Genomic DNA, 11,790 nt, shown 5'->3' on the forward strand with positions numbered 1-11,790 from the left:
ATCTGGCCACAGTGATCCATGCGACGATCACCTCCAGGCTTGACTATTGTAACTCGCTCTACGCAGGGTTGCCCTTAAAGCTGACCCAGAAACTCCAGCGGGTGCAGAATGCCGCGGCGAGGCTCCTTACAGGGTCCCGGCCGCGGGATCACATTCATCCAGTGCTTTACCAGCTGCACTGGCTCCCGGTGGAGTACAGGATCAGGTTTAAGGTGCTGGTTTTGACCTTTAAAGCCCTATGCGACTTGGGACCCTCGTACCTACGGGACCGCCTCTCCTGGTATGCCCCGCGGAGGACCTTAAGGTCCACAAATAATAATATTCTGGAGATCCCAAGTCATAAGATGGCTAGATTGGCCTCTACTAGAGCCAGGGCCTTTTCAGTATTGGCCCCAACCTGGTGGAACGCTCTTTCCCAGGAGACCAGGGCCCTGCGGGATTTGTCATCTTTCCGCAGGGCCTGCAAGACAGAGCTGTTCCGCCTGGCCTTTGGGTTAGACTCAGCCTGACCCCTGTGTTTTTCTCCCTCATGGCTTGGATTTATGGCCTACTTGAAATGAGGCTGCACTTTAAATTTTAATACTGTATTTTAATCTGTATTTTAACTAATTGTTTTTATGTTTTATTGTGGTTCTGTTGGTGTCAGCCACTTATGGCCTACTTGAAATGAGGCTGCACTTTAAATTTTAATACTGTATTTTAATCTGTATTTTAATTAATTGTTTTTATGTTTTATTGTGGTTCTGTTGGTGTCAGCCGCCCTGAGCCCGGTTTTTGACTGGGGAGGGCGGGGTATAAATAAAAATTTATTATTATTATTATTTATTAATACCACAGCTCACTGGCTTAGGCAGGAAGTATATATGCTAGCAGCAACAAGCTCCAGGACTCCTTCCTCAGGCTTGGATCCCCTGACTGGCAGGTAAGCCCTTTTTTCTTGGTTGAACAGGGTTGGAAGGAATGTTGTTCCAGTCATAAGTAATCCAGTTCCACAACCCTGTAGGAAGGAGGCAATGCAAGGTTACAGGAAGCAAGACTGTGAAGAACACAAAGTAAAATGGCAGGCAGGGGATGAATCCCACCCATCACTCCAGCATCCTGCTGTCACCATGGCCAACCAGGTGCCTAAGGTATAGCCTGTAAGAAGGAACTGATTGCAGCAGTGCACTCTCAACTTCTGATTTGTAAAACAAGCAAATGTTCTTATTGAATAGCCTCAATGATGTTGTTTTGAAAACTAAAAATAGGAATAGGGTTGCCAAACTCTATGTTGCACCAGGGCTCTTGTGCCTGTGAAAACTATGTGGCAGCAGAGGAACACTGCCTGCATTCTGCATCCTGGCATTCTCAGGCTAAGATATTTACGTGTTTGTTAAACTGTTCACAAAGTTACAGGAGCCTACAGAATTAAGGTTGCTTTACCCCAAAGGAAGTGCTGGAGTCACACTGGCCATTGCTGTTGTTAGTCTAGTTGTCAGTCTGCAGTCTTCTGAATTGCACTGGGAGTGGAAAACATCCTTGCTCTTGTCCTTGTTGGAAGGTTGCCTGGGAAGAGATGAGACACTGGGACAGTAAGGAGTAAAAGTTAGTCAACAACCTCAGCATGCTTAGGATTTGTAGGCGTCAATGAGCAAGTAACTGAGATAATGCTGCCACCCAAGTGCTCTTCCCTTGCCTCCCTACTTCTTGGGTGGTATTCCTCAATGCCACTATTCAGAGCTCTGCTTGTTATAAATATATAGAGATAATACTTTCCAGTAACGTATAATGACCTGTGTTGGAACTCTTGTCTGTTCTTTCTGTTTGTGCTGCTCTATATGGTCATGCTCTCTTACCCAGCACCAAGGCAGAAGGAGCCATGGCTGTTTGGTCAGCAGTAGCAATGGAAAGAATGGCTGGTGTTTGCTCCTGTAACAATCTTGTCCTCATCCAGGCAACAGCACTGTCTGAAAGATAAAATCACCTTGTAGTTCTGCAGTCCTGTGCAGAATCAATCAATCTCATTGAAATTAATGAGACTTCCCAGTAATCACACAGGATTACAATGCATGTGAGACTTTTATTCAGTTGGAAAAAATTCATGAGGGAGCATTCCCTACTTGACAGCCATAAAATGTGACTCTCTCACAAATGGTTGATAACATCTGATACTGGTTTCTTTGTGATTAAGTGTACACAAAATGTGATGGTAGAATGAAAAAAATATAGTGGCAATTATTCTCTCACACACTGTGTGTGTATATGTTCTGCTTTCAGCTCAGTAGCTAACAGCAAGAAAACTTTTGAAGTAACTACTATGGAGGCAGAAATAGGGAAAGTATTTTATAAAAGGAGACTGAATGAAGGGCCAGCTCCAGGTATGGACAGAATTAGGGGTGTTCAACTCAACTTCCTTTCAAGAGAAGGAAGTTGGTCTTCATCAGGCTGACACTGAGGCTGAACTCCCTGTGGGCTTGGGCAAAAAGGTTGATGAGTCTCTCTGTGGAGCTTCCTCAGAGTGTGCTGTCAAGGCTGCATCATCTGCAAACAGTATCTCTCAGATATGAACCCACCACGCTCTTGTCTTGGCATGGAGATGTGCCAGGTGAACAGATCCCTGTCGCTACTTGAATACAAGTATATGTCTTCTTGCAGGTTGTATGCTTGTAGTTCACAAGAGCCTCACCACTTTGCAGCGATAACAGGCTCGGTGTCCTTTATGCCAGCCTCAAACCAGTTGGGGCTCTGCCGCTCTCTTTTTGCCAAAAGAAGGCATAGCTATGTTGTAGGTTGCCTCTTTGATGTGGTTTATTCAACCTGTCTCTAGTGCTCAACCATCAGTAACGCTTGTTCAACAGGATCAGAAAAGCATCCACAAAGTTCAGGTATGACTCTTGTGGCAGTGTTAATTTGAGACCACATTTTCTGTTTTGTGCTATAGGTCCTCTTTGGCTGGAGACGGATCTTGCTACCGTATCTGCCAAGGACTGATCTTTGTCACAGTGGGCACTGTGATAGCTCTGTGTAACACAAACACAGTTCAGTGCCGATCACCTGGTGACAATGAAGCCCAGCTGGTGCCAGTGACCTGACCTTGGCTGTCTCCAGGATACTCACCATTTTGCCTTGGTAGAGAAGAACATGCCACCCAACCACCTTAGGATCTCTATGCTGGATTTGTGTAGGGTTTACTCCTTGGCCTTTTCTTCTCCCAAAAATGTCCTACAAGGCAGCGGGTGGAGTTCATTTTTCAGAATTTATTCCCAAAATGTTTCTCATGAATGAATATAGCAACAAGGCAGCACAGGTTTAATAAACCACCTTATTGACTGTTGGACCCTGTCTTGGTCCCATCCGCTCAATCTGCTGGAGCCTGCCTTTACCGAGGGTTTAAGCCCCTTTGGCTATCCTTACCTAGTTTAGCTGGCAACTCAAAGACATTTCATGGGGTGTGTGAGGGGGGGCTGTAGGGCATCACGGGGGGTGCTGGGTGTCACTGGAGGCTGCAGAGCAGCAGGGGAGCTACAGGGTGGCATGGGGATTTGCTGGACGCTGCAGGGCAGGTGGCGTCCCTCAAAGCACCAGCTATGGAAGTCTTGGTGATGTTTCCCAAAGAAAAGCTCAAAAACTTTTGCAGATCCCCTAAAGAAAGCTCAACAACTCTCCGCCAAAGTTCCGCCCCAGGCACCAGCAGGGGTTGCTATGCCACTGGCAGAGTGGGAACTGAAAGTGGATGAACTACCCCAAAAGGAGCAAAATCTGCCCCCCCCACCATCGGTACTGCCGCTCCCCTAACATCCCATGCACAATTGTATATTATACAGTGGTTTTTTTACCAGAAAAAGGTGTAGGAACTCCCACATTTTTTGATGGAAAACAAATAAATTGTTGAGCTTATTTTAGGGGGGGCACTTTTTTGCGGGGGAACAGTTCTTTGCCTGATTGTCCCACCGCCAGCATCACTGCGACCGTATTACGAGCGGCATGCAGCCCAAAGCCTCCATCATGCAGCTCTGGGTGCCGTGCCACTGAACAGCTGCTGTATGCTACAAAGAGGTGCCGGAACACATCAAAGAGGTGCCGGAACTCAGTTTGGGTGAGTCCCGGCTGAAAAAAAAAGTCCTGCTCTTATAGTAGAATAACTGAGTAAAAGAGACCTGGAACAGAAAATTCAGCCGAAGGCTATTGAGAAGCTGGTAGTTGCATGAATACAAACTGTGTTTCCAGTATGAAGCAAAGTGCCTACTAGTCATAAGTATCACAAAGGAATTCCTGCTGAAAATCATGAAATGACCATGACAGAGGCATAATCCAGCCCTTGTCTGTATCTCAACATGCATTGATGGCAAAAGTCACAGATTGAAAACTGCAAAATCGTGAAAGAAAGCATAAAAGATCTAGCAGAGTATATTTTGTGACTCAGTTCCTGCCTCGGGCTCTTAGAACAGGTTTCACCAACATGGCACTTGTGGGCACCAGTGTCCCCACCAATACCTCCTATGGCACCTACAAAAGGTTTCTGTAAATATCCCCACCCCCCAAAATCTACAGTGCATGAGATACTGTTTGCTTTTGCTGCCTAGGGCTGCAATCCTATATACTGTCAGTCCGCAACTTAGTGCATTTAACTTGTGCACATTCAACTTTACACACATTGCAAAAAAATAAAATATAAAAGGTGTGGTTGTTCCAGGAAAAAATGACTGGCAATCCCACCCACCATTGAACCCAGTGGGTTTTGACCATATGCAATTTTGGCTTTAGGTGCGATCCCCAGAATGTAACCCTCACCCCGATGTAATTTGTGGGCTTACTGTACTGATTTACTAGGAAGCAAGTGAGCATAGGATTTGAGTCTTTCGGTGCCTGCTTACTCAGAAGTAAGTCTCATTGTGCTTAATGAGGCTTACTATCCAGCAAAGTGTAGTTAGTATCAGTCCTTTTTTTCTAGAAAAATAGGTGCCAGTACTCACCATGAAGTTGTTACAGGAGTGCTACACTTTTAAACAACAACCAAAAGAGGTGCCACCACTGTGTACCCCTGAGTACCCCTTGGGGGAAAAGCAGTGGTTAGGATTACAAACTTCATCTGCCTAACATGCCCTGCACAAGCCCAGACTGTTAGGATCAAACAGCACGATCTTTTCTCTCCTTGTTGTTTTGCTCAACATCCAGTGTGAAGATGATTTCTGGAGAATTCAAAAGCTTGCGGAGTACTTTGTGAAATGTAGGTGGTCCCAATAGAGATTATCCCCCTATTGTGGCTTTTTGAGCGCCCTCCCCCCATTGGACCAACACCCCTACCTTACGATTTTTGTATGTTACTCAGTTATCTTTTCAAGTCAGCTGACACCGCTCTACTTTGCTGTAAGTACAAAGTCCATCACAGGCGAAACATAGACAAGAACAAAGTAGAGATTTTCATGGAGAAATACTTGACAGCTACCAAGCCATGGCCACTGCTACTACCTGGATTCAGTCCACACTACTTATTTTGATAATTTGCTTAGACAGGAGGAATATCTGATTTCCTTGAAATCTACAATAGCCTCCACTTCTCCCCAGAAACCTTAGAGGAAAGCATACTTTCTCCTGCTACCTATTGTAGAAATTTCCAGAATTGTTGCTCCCCACTCACAAGTTTCAAGCATAACAAATATAGAGAGAAAGACTGTGAAATTAGTTTCCTTGTGCAACAATGCAGGGCTATATTGTAGACTGCAAAGTGAGAGGGAAGACAAGCTAGCCAGCCAAGACAAGTCCTCCGCTACACTGCTGCCATCAAGTGGCTATCTCTATTTTTCTCTGGCTGCTTCCATTAAAACAGTGTTCTACCCTTCTAGACCAGTGTTTCTCAATCTATGGCCAGGAAACAACAGTGGGAGTCAGCCGTAGTCCCTCTTTGCTTGCATGCCCATCTTCTTACAGCCTCAGCAACAGCTACCCCCATGCACAGTGCATAGGCATGTGTGCAAACACTAGGACTTGGAAAAGAGAGTGATATTGCAGCACCGGAAGTTGGAAAAGGAAGACAAGGAAATAAAAGCTGGACGGACAGTGTGGCCGACCAAATGTGAGGGAAGGGGGGGGGGACAGAAAAGAGGGAGACGTAAGTGATGATCCAACTAACATGCCTTGCAGCAACACTTTCATGACTGTTTGCCAAATGTGGACAGGTCTCCCAATTAAGACCCTGCATTCTGTGATACCTGATATACTTTATCTTTAGCCCTTGGCGATTTCCTCTTCAACAATGAAGTCCAGTTACTTTGCCTAGGCTCCAAGGATTTTTATTATTATGCCTCTGTTCCACTCCCTCTTGCCTGCCTCAATATGTGGGTTTTTTTAAAAAAGAAATCTTTAATAACATTTTATTTGTATTCTTTTAAATATACAAGGATATTTTTTGATGGTTATGATCCCATTTATACAGGTAGAGTGAAAAGCCGCAGATCAGACTGCTAAGGACAGGGTAAAATGTCTTCTGCCATTGGTCTGTCTAGCTCATTATTGTCTCCACTGATTGGCAGTGGCCCTCCAGAGTTTCAGCCATACTTTTTTCAAAGTCTTACCTGGAGATGCCCGAAACTGAACTCAAGACCTACTGCATGAAATTACATGATTTGTCATACAGCTATGCCATTCCTTGTTAGTAGATGAATGGTCTCCAATCCAATTTGACCAAAACCAACCTTCATACCCCCCTTCAGCATACTGGATATCAATACATTTGAAATTAAATACGTTACTTGGATATAAGTAGAACTGCCCTTTGAATAACTATCAATAAGACTGGCTTGATAAACCTAACTCTTGACTTTCAACTGCAAATTGATTAATTTCAGTAAGCATGCATCTTAAAAAGACTAACAGCAATTATTATGGCTTGAGTATTCATGGTCTTCCCACTTCATCAGTCCACAAAAGCTTGTTCCACACTCATTGTTAGTTTTTTGTTGTAAAGTGGCAATCCCACTGAAATTCATCTACTTTACATTAGTACTGAAATATGTGCAATTTCCATTATTGAGAGAGAAAGAAAGAAAGAAAGAAAGAAAGAAAGAAAGAAAGAAAGAAAGAAAGAAAGAAAGAAAGAAAGAAAATGAAACCTGGGAAATCCCAGCAGGTGGCACTCTTTGCCTCTCTTAGTGCCAAATTCTGTTTTTCATTCTTTGCAGTACCTGCCTTTAGGTCATTGCCCTACAAATATACCACCCATCCCACTGGATTATATCCGAGAGGCAAAAAAGAGTCTAATAAATCCCAAACTAACAAGAGCAATCTCAGTGTTTGAGATTGGAGAATAAATGTAAATATATTTACCAGTACATTTCAGACCACCTCCAACATGGTTCATGGAACAACAGGCCCATTCACCAGGTGAAAGCTCCCAAAGGTGCCTGAGTGGTGTGCTTGAAAGGCAGAAGATCAGCACAAACTCTAGGATGGAAATACGTCCTCCTATTTGACAGAATTTGGAGAGAGTAGAAAGTAATACAGGAAGTATCCAGAGATGTGATTGATGCTAGTCTAAGTATCCCAGTCCACAGATGTGCACATACAGAGGGGCAAGGATCTAAAGATTTACATGCATGAGTGTGCCTTCCATGAATGAGATAACTCTTTTCTATTCATGGAAGGGACTGAGAGCCAGTAGGATCCTCACTCTCCATGAGGCTATTTTGCAGGTTCCTGCTGTAGCTCCAGGGGCTTACTAGCATTGCAAAGGTAAGGAGGACTTGACAAAAAATTGCCTACTGCCTTCCTCAATTGCAGGTCAGGATCAAACACAGTGCATTCTACACACACACACACACACACACACACACACACACACACACACACACGTTGCTCAGATTCTACTTCTCATTGTGGCCTCTGATTTTCCTCTAAAAGGTGACGGTCAGGGGACCCTCTAGAGTGGCATTCAAGTTGGCAGATATGACTTGGCACATGTGAAATGGCCTGATTGGATCCTGGTCATAGTTGTCCTTCCATCACCACCCTGGTTCTTAATTCTACTGCCTTGGCAGCACTAAGAACTAAAACTCTTTTTTAAAAAAAAAACAAGAGAGAAATAAAAGTAGTGTAAAATTGTTGGAGTTCAGTGTTAAAAGCAGATGTGGCAAAAACCAGTGAAAAAAGGTGTGTGTGTGTATCTTCTGTGTATTCAATGTATTTACTGGATTGTGGTTCATGTTCCTCAAGCAATCTTCTAATAAACTACGCTGCAATCTGAAGCTCTAACACTTCTGTATGAGCAGGGGCTTCCCCCTTGATGTTACAAGACAGAAAAACCACAGAACCAATTGCTTAACAGTGAAACCACAGAGAAAGAGAAACAGCAGCCAAAACCAAGCTCCAACTCCAATCAAACACCAGTGAAGTAACAGTGACTTGGGTTTCCAAAGAAACTTGGTATCTTCCAGGGTTATTAAACAGAGTCAATGAGTTCCTGAATCAGTAATACATATATATTAAATTAGTCAAATGAAATGATTGCATATCTTACTCTTAGCTCTTCATTTCTTCACTGATAGAAATGACTAGTTATACTTGCAAATAATATTGCATCATTCTGCTTGATGAGCCCATATAAGCCATCACAATTATAACTGCAGCCCAGTGAAGTCTTTGAGTTTGCACTTTCATGATTTTCTTGTTCATCACAGCTGCCTCCTCCTACCTGCCCTCTGCCAGCTAAAACCCAAATCATTCTTTGAGCTCAAGGGTGGGGAGTGGCGGACTGTGGTAGCTTAGCAGAAGGAGCAACTGAGTTGAAGGGATAACTGCCACATGTCCATGCACAAACTTTGCTCCAGATTTTGTGTGTGTGTGTTTGTGTGTGTGTGTGTGTGTGTTTGCTTACACTATATATTGAGAGGCAGGGCAGAAGGATGAAATATTGTAAATGAAGATGTGTTAGTCTCACATACTTTATGTCTTTGGCTTGGGGAAAAGACACCCTCTTAAAAATAATAATCTTAACTTGTCACGAATCAAGGGTAACTTGTGAATAGTGAAGAGACTGAAACACATAAAAGTATACAAATATATCATAGCACTTAGAAAGTATTATATAAGAGAATGTAGGTTGACAAATTGAATAATTTAAGTTATCCCATGATTTAGTCAGTGCTTTTCCTTAGGCGACAGCACAAAGCAAGGTCACGAAGAGTCAGCAGGCTGCCTGCCTGGGTGTGCGGAGTGGCTATAGAATCTAAAAGCACAGCCTCCCATACAGTCTTGTTGGCTTGCCATGTGGGGCAGCAGAATAAAGGAAGGTCTGAAGGCACTCTAGCACTGAAAATGTCTGACAGATTTATGAACTTCTATCCTTTCTTTGCTGAGCCTTGAATCAATGGGTGAGGGTGAGTAAATTTTGGTGTGTGTGTGTACACACACACACACACACACACACACACAGAGAGAGAGAGAGAGAGAGAGAGAGAGAGAGAGAGAGAGAGAGAGAGAGAGAGATAGTTCTGGAATGCATCCTTCATGTATCAGCATCTAGAGATATTGTTGGATTACAATTCCTATCATCAATGGCCATGCTGGCTGGGGCTGATGGGAGACTGAGTTCAACTACGGTATATATACAGGTTCCCCATCTTTGCTGTAAATATAGATTTAAAGGATGCATGGGGTAAAAGTACAGACCTTTACAATATAAAGATTTTTCACTTCCACAGTGAGAATACAAAAACCAACATTTCACACACTTGTTCCAACTCTTCAGAGAAATCTAGAAAGTGCTATGTGCTAATTACAGCTTTCCATTATCAGGATATTACTAGTTAGTAGCTATTCTGTATTGGTCATTGAGTGGATGAACACATGCAAACCACTATAACAGCAAAATAAATATTATAAAGGACAGCTGCCCACCATTCCAGGATTAAGGCTGCACTCCTTCTAGAGGAAAGTCCTATTCAACAGAGTAGGACTCTTGAGTAAACATGCCTAGAATTTAGTTGCATGTCATTAAAAACTTTTTTAACAGACCAATCCATGCTGCTGTAATACTATTTATTACAGTTTTCTACATTCCTTTTGGACTATTATCAAAACATCCTCTGGTCTAAACTACTGACTATAATATAAAGGAGTCACGTGCCTAACTAGTGTTGCCTTGCCTCCATTTATAAAAGAGGGCTTTCCTTTCTTGCTTTGATAGGTTTTAACAGTTATAAGTCAATTTAGTACCACAGTCACACGATAAGGGCAGTTATCCTATTCCTGGCATACACACAGTTGACTGAATGACGGTGATGTAGCAAGTATGTTGTCACCTCTCCTGATGTCAGCTTCAGCTTCCCTAGCATGAGGGATTTTACCCTGAGCCAAGGATAGCAAACCTGTCACTCTCCAGATGTTGTCAGATGGCACAGCCAATGCTCAGAGATGATGCAAATTGTAATTCTACATCTGGAGGGCAACAGGTTAGCAACCCTTGTTCTAGGCACAATAAAAGAGAGTGGTTTTTATTTTTGAGAACTAAGCTACAACCTCCTCCTGGCAACCAAGGAAGTTCCTAATCCACTTGAATTTGAAGGGGAAAGCTTGGATTTATCCTAAAGATTTACTCAACTTCCTTCCATCAAAGGCAAAATAGAGAAGAGGTCAGCATGTTCCTCTTTCTAATGTCCCGTTGCTAATTAGGTAATTAGGTAAATTACAAATATATCCTTGCCACTACAATTTTTAAAACAGATTTGCAAAATGCTTTTTTCATCCCTTCTCTGTCCTCCTTATTTTGTGTTTGTATATAGTATTATATGCACATGCTTGCAAAGCACCATTGCTTTTAACCAGGCATCCCCAAACTTCGGCCCTCCAGATGTTTTGGACTACAATTCCCATCTTCCCCGACCATTGGTCCTGTTAGCTAGGATCATGGGAGTTGTAGGCCAAAACATCTGGAGGGCCGCAGTTTGGGGATGCCTGCTTTTAACTATATATCCTTCTCAGAACTCAATTACAATAATCATCTAACAGAAGAACCAGCATTAGAAGAATAGTCTTACTGGGTGAAAATCTAAAGGGAGCCAGGTTTTCAAGCTTGGAGATTTCTGAAAGTCAGACAATGTGGAGTTTAGACATATGGACTGCAAAAGGGTAATATTACTAAACGTATACTGTACTGTATAAGATTCTCAGCAAAGGCAGCTACAGTCTGTAAACATAAATTGATGGCCAATCTCTCCTTCACTACCAAAAAAGGAGCTACCTTGCCCTCTTTTTAAACCTTAGGCAACTCAATGTGGCAGTAAGTTCAGGACTATGCCTCAAAGGTCCTGGGTCAACCAGAGCTGGCCAAGTATTCAGTTATATCATGCATAAGAGCAAAGTAACTGCACCTCAGCTAGGTAACATGGCAGATTTAAATTGTAAAAAGCAGAATATATGTGTATGCTCTCTGTGGGTGACAGACAGGGTTTAGCCACAACAAACTAAATATACACATATTCCAATTGGAACTGACAGCTTTGTAGGCTCACAAAATGGAATTTGAACACTGTAAAATGCCAACAGCCATGTCAGTCACACCAAGATCATCACACTTCTCATGTCAGATTTCTTGGAATAGAATAAAAACCAATTTTGTTGTGGTGGGGGAGAAGGCAAGAATATTTTTGTGCCATAACTGTTATGGATATGCAAGTTTGCTACATATCATGATAAGTTAAAGGTAAAGGGACCCCTGACCATTAGGTCCAGTCATGACCGACTCTGGGGTTGCGCGCTCATCTCGCATTATTGGCCGAGGGAGCCGGCGTATAGCTTCCAGGTCATGTGGCCAGCATG

General features: G+C 43.0%; 1 long non-coding RNA gene across 1 annotated transcript; it reads right to left on the bottom strand.

Annotated features, from left to right (window-relative positions):
• Positions 1-832: 832 nt before the first annotated feature.
• LOC132591999 (uncharacterized) lies at positions 833-1,862 on the bottom strand. Its single transcript, XR_009557480.1, has 3 exons — positions 1,773-1,862; positions 1,423-1,563; positions 833-997 (listed from the first exon to the last, which is right to left on the bottom strand). It is a non-coding gene; the product is annotated as an uncharacterized LOC132591999 (long non-coding RNA).
• Between the last annotated feature and the right edge of the window lie 9,928 nt (positions 1,863-11,790).

Source organism: Zootoca vivipara, chromosome 4, assembly GCF_963506605.1.
Source record: "Zootoca vivipara chromosome 4, rZooViv1.1, whole genome shotgun sequence".
NCBI classification, from domain to species: Eukaryota; Metazoa; Chordata; class Lepidosauria; order Squamata; family Lacertidae; genus Zootoca; species Zootoca vivipara.